We start from the raw sequence: 6,000 nt of genomic DNA, 5'->3' as shown, positions 1-6,000 counted from the left end.
TCTATCTATCTATCTATCTATCTATCTATCTATCTATCTATCTATCTTCTATCAATACACACACATACATACATATTGGCATACATATGCATATATACTTATGCACATATAAATATATGTACAGATGCCCATGTGTATGTGCATTGGTGTTTATATGTATGTGTGTGTATATATGGATTACCTGCCCTCAAGGAAGTTACATTTTACTGGTGGGGATAAGGGGAATGACATGATAAGACCTTTGATTTAAGAATAACAACATAATAGCTATGTACACATAGATTGAAATGTGGAGAAATTTGATGTATTGGAATCAATTAGAAGGCCATTGCAATAGTTTGAGGGAGAGGTAATGAGGGCCTGAATTGGGTGGGAAGGGTTGTAAATGGAGTGGACATGCTAGGGTAGATAAAATCATCAAGATTTAACAACCATGGGATCTGAGTGGGTCAACTGAAAGAGTGAAGAGGGGGAACATAATGCCTTTTGAAAGCCTTGGTAAATTGGAGAAAGCTGCACCTTCAACAGATACAGAGGAGTTAAGAAGAGGGGTAGTTTTAGGAAGAAAGATAATTTCTGTTTTGTGCATGTTGAATTTGAGATGCCTATGGCATACCCAATTGGAAATGTTTATCAATCCATTTGAGTTTCAGGACTGGAGCTCAGGTGAGAGGTGAGGGCTAGATAAGTAAATTTTTCAAGTCAACTACATAGAAAAGATCATCAAACCTACGGTGAATGATGAGATCTATAAGAGAAAGAATATATGGAAAGTAGAGGGACAACGTCAGAGCTCTGGATGAAAAGTTACATGAAAATATTATTATCCTGAGGGAAAAATTATCATTGGGAAATATATATTTATATACTAGTAATAATATATAACAGTTAAAGTGCTCATGTTTCATACATTTACCTTGTGAAAAATGTAATTATAGAGAGATACATACTTGCAAAATTACATAGAAAGCATAAATTTCACTACAATTCTTAATTTCTGTGCTTCCCCTTATGCCTGTGATGAAATCCAGGGTAACAGATCTTCTTGCCCTGTGTTTAGTGTTTAAAAAGACCAAGTAAGTGCAGAATATGGGGACTCTGCAAATGATGTTGAATGAGTAGGTGGTATACAACTGCACTTAAAGCTTATATTAGAAATGTAAGGTAAATATGAAAATAATTTTTTTTAATGGCCCTAAGCCAGTGAACCTCAAAACCTTTAGGAATGGCAGACACAGCAATCAAGGAAGCCATTTTGTTTGTTTGTTTGTCTTGTTTTCAGCATTGCCAGAAGAGGGCAGCAGAGAGCTGCCCACTACAAGAATAGGTTAAAGACCACACCATTCCACCCTGAGGCATTTCCTCTGCTGAAGGAATTTTAGGAAATCAGAAATTGCTAACTAGCATGATAATGACTCTGAGAGTAAGGAGAAATAGAGTGAGGTTCTAAGCACTGGAAGGGAAGAGGGCATTTCCAAGGAAGGAGTTTTGGAATAGAGCTTAACATTCTAATCATTCTAATAGGGCTAGTCAACATGATCTCTGAGGTTCTTTCCAGCCATATATCTGTGATGCTATAATCCCACAAATCTGACAACCAATTTAGTTTGAGGAAAATCTAGAACTATAATATTCCAGCATGGTGCAACCATTAGTTACATTTGAGTCTGTAATATTGTCAACACCATTTAGAAGTGCCAAATTCCACAGGCAGGAGAAACTTTTTTAAAACACTATTTTAAATTTTTTCCCAGTATATGTTTTAATTTGCATTTCTACAATCATAAATGCCATAGAATACTTCTTCATATGCCTATAGATAGCTTTGATTTCTTTCCCTGGAAAATGCCTGTTCATATCCTTTGACCATCAATCAATGGGGAATGGCTTGTATTCTGACAAAGTTGATTTGGTTCTCCTTTATATATTTGAGAAATGAGGACTTTTTCAGAGATGCATGCTGTAAAGATTCTTTCTCAGTTTTCTGCTCTCCTTCTGATCTTGGTTGCTTTGGTTTTGTTTGTACGAAAGCTTTTAAATTTAATATAATAAAAATATTATCCATAATGCCACTATCTCTTGTTTGGTCATGAATCTGTAACTCAGTTTCTTATTTAAGAATTTGGATGTTATACTATTCAGTGCATATATGTTTAGTATAGATATTGTTCATTGCCTATGGTACCTTTTAGATAGATGTAGTTTTCTTCCTTTTCTCTTTTAATTAGGTCTATTTTTACTTTTACGTGGTCTGAGATCAGAGATGTGCCTTTTTTTTTTAACTTCAGCTGAAGCATAATGGATTCTGCTCTAACCTCCGACCTTTACTCTGGGTGTACCTCTCTGCTTCAAGTGTGTTTCTTATAAACAATATATTGTGGGATTCTGATTTTTGATCCACTCTGCTATCTATTTTATGGGAGGATTCTTCACATTCTCATTCACAGTTATGATTATTGTGTATTTCTCCCTACCCTATTTTTCCTTATCTTTGTCCTCTCTCTCCTTTTACCCTTTCCCTCCTCACCAGTGTTTTGCTTCTGTCTGCCACCTCTTCTGATTTACTCTCCCTTCTGTCAGTTTCGACCACTACCTCCCTGCCTTACTTGATCTCCTCCCCTCCTGTCAGGTAAGATAGATTTCTATATTAAACTGACTGTGTATATTATTTCCTCTTTGAACCAATAGTGATGAGAGTAAGGTTAAAGTAATGCCCCTTGCCCACCCTGCCATCTTTCCCTCCATTGTAATAGATACTTTCTACCTCTTCATGTGAAATAATTTACCCCATTCTACCTTTCTCTTCCTTCTGCACCTAGTATACACCTCTTTTTCATCCCTTAATTTTTTATGTTATTCCCTCTAATTCACCTCATAGCCCATATATATATATATATATATTCCTTCTATCTGAATTATTAGTGATGCAAGCTTTTGAAGATTAAAAGTGTCATCTTCCCATGTAGGGATATAAACAGTTTAGCTCTATTGAATCCCTTATGTTTTCATTTTTTCCCCTTTTAACTTGTTTATGTTTCTCTTTGGTTTTTTCTTGATATTGGAGATTAAATATAAAAGATTGAAATCATTCTATTTTATTGCATAACCATTTCTTCCCTTGATGTATTTATTAAGCTTAATTTTGCCAGGTAGGTGATTGTTAGTCATAGTCCTTTGCCTTCCAGAATATCATATTATATGATATCCAATCGTTTAATATTGCAGCTGCTAAGTCCTATGTAATCCTGATTGTGGCTCCTCGATATTTTAATTGCTTCTTTTTGGACACTTGTAATATTTTTTCCTTGACCTGATAGTTCTGTAATTTGATTATAATGTTTCTTGAAATTTTTATTTTAGGATCTCTTTCCTGAGGTGATTGGTGGATTCCTTCAATACCTGTTTCCCCTCCAGTTTCAGGAGATTAGGGCAGCTTTCCTTGATAATTCCTTGAAAGATGCTGTCCATGTCCTCTTTTTGATTTTAGCTTTTAAGTAGTCTCAGGATTCTGACATTATCTCTCCTAGATCTATTTTCCAGGTCAGTTGTTTTTCCTTTGAGGTATCTTATATTTTCTATTTTTTCATTCTTTTGAATTTGTTTGATTGATTCTTGATGTCATTAGCTTCCACTTGCCCAGTTTTTACTTTTAGTGTGCTGTTTTCCTCAATTAGCTTTTGTACTTTCTTTTCTATTTCGTCAATTGTATTTTTTTGTCTTTCTTTTAACTTTTGTTTTTTCTACTTGTATTTGCTTATTTTTAGTTTTAAACATTCATTTCCACAAGATTGTGAGTTAAAAGTTTTCTTCCCATATTTCTCCTACCCCCTCACTAAAATAGTGAGCCAACCGAATACCCCTTCCCCCAATCTGCTGTCTCTTATATGCTCTCCCATTCTCCTCTAACTTTCTAGTAGGGCAAGAAGGATTTCTACACCCCAGTGCCTGTATATATTATTTTCCAGGTGCATGTAAAAAAATTAACATTTGTTTTTAAAACTTTGATTTCCAGATTCTTTCCCTTCTTTCCTCCTCACCCACCCCCCACTGGGAAGATAAGTAATTCAATATATAACATGTGTAGTTATGCAAAACGTTTCCAAAGTAGAAAAAAAATTGTGAAAGACAAACTATATTTCTCTCCATCCTATCCCACTTCCCACTTACTCCATTTTCTACTTTGACCCTGTCCCTTTTCAAAAGTGTATGCTTCTAACTACCCTCTCCCTCAATCTGCCCTCCCTTCTACCATCCCCCTCTTATTCCCTTCCCCCCTACTTTACTGTAGAATAGGATACCCAGATCAGTATATATGTTAGTCCTCCTTAAACCAAATTCAATGACAGTATAGTTGACCTCATTCCCTTTTACCTTCCTGTTCTTCCCCTCCATTGTAAATTTTTGTCTTGCCTCTTTCATATGAGACAATTTACCCTATTCTATTTCTCCCTTTCTCCTTCACTCATTATATTCCTCTGTCACTTCTTAGTTTTATTTTTAAATATCACCCCTTGCTATTCAACTGATCCTGTGCCCTCTGTCTAAGTATACATGTACACACACTCACATATGCATTCCTACACACATACACCCTCCTATACACACACACACACACACACATATTCCTTTCAACTATCCTCATACTGAGAAAAGTCTCATGAGTTACATGATCATTTTTCCATGCAGGAATGTAAATAGTTCAACTTTGATAAGTTCCTTATGATTTCTTTTCCCTGTTTACCTTCTCATGCTTCTCTTGCTTTTTGTATTTGACAGTCAAATGTTCTGTTCAGTTCTAGTGTTTTTCATCAAGAATGATTGAAAGCCCTCTATTTCATTGAATGACCATATTTTCCCCTGAAGCATTATATGAAGTTTTTCTGGGTAGGTGATTCTTGGTTTTAATCCTAGTTCCTTTGACCTTTAGAATATCATATTCCAAGCCCTTCAATCCTTCAATGTAGAAGCTGTGTTATCTTGTGTTATCTTGATTGTGTTACCACAACAGTATTCAAATTGTTTCTTCCTGGTTGCTTATAATATTTTCTCCTTGACCTGGGAGCTCTAGAATTTGGCCATGATATTCCTAGGAGTTTTCTTTTTGGGATCTTTTTAAAGAGGTGATCAGTGAATTCTTTCAATTTCTATTTTGCCCTCTGGTTCTACAATATCAGAGCAATTTTTCTTGAGAATTTCTTGAAAGATGATTTCTAGATTTTTGCTTTTGATTTTGTTTTTATCATGGCTTTCATGTAGTCCAATAATTTTTAAATTATCTGTCCTGTATCTATTTTCCAGGTCAGTGGTTTTTCTAATAAGACATTTCATGTTGCATTCTATTTTTTTCATTTGTTTGGATCTGTTTTAGAGTATCCTGATTTCTCATAAAGTCATTAGCTTCCATTTGCTACTTTCTAATTTTGAAGGAATTATTCTCTTCAGTGAGTTTTTGAAATTCCTTTTCCATCTAGGCAAATTGGCTTTTTAAGGCATTCTTCTCCTCATTTTTTTGGGGGGTGGGGGCATCTTTTGCCATTTGAGTTAATGTAATTTTTAAGGTGTTATTTTCTTCAGGTTTTTTTTGGGGGGGTCTCCTTTAGCAGGCTGTTCACTCACTTTTCATGATTTTCTTATATCATTCTCATTTCTCTTCCCAATTTTTCCTCCAGTTCTCTTACTTGATTTTCAGAATCCTTTTTGAGCTCCTCCATAGCCTATAACCAATTCATATTTTTCTTGGAAGCTTTTGATGCAGGGGTTTTTACTTTTTTGACTTCTGGTTCCATGTTTTGATCCTTTTTGTCCCCCCAAAATAGATTCTATGGTCTGATTGTGTTTCCTCTTCTTCCTCATCTTGCTAGACAATTACTTGATTTTTGAGCTCTTCCAGACAGTAGAACTCTGCTTCCAGAGTAGAGAGAGCTTTGTCTCAGATCGGTGAGATTTTCACATATATTGCCAGAGGTCTGAGGAGGGTGCCTTCTCTACAGCCACCATACA

This window comes from Petaurus breviceps, unplaced genomic scaffold, assembly GCF_028583685.1.
Source record: "Petaurus breviceps papuanus isolate PSGF00001 unplaced genomic scaffold, PetGlider_PUasm1.0 126, whole genome shotgun sequence".
NCBI classification, from domain to species: domain Eukaryota; kingdom Metazoa; phylum Chordata; class Mammalia; order Diprotodontia; family Petauridae; genus Petaurus; species Petaurus breviceps.
The sequence above is the reverse complement of the archived record's forward strand: the minus strand, read 5'-3'. Positions refer to the sequence as shown.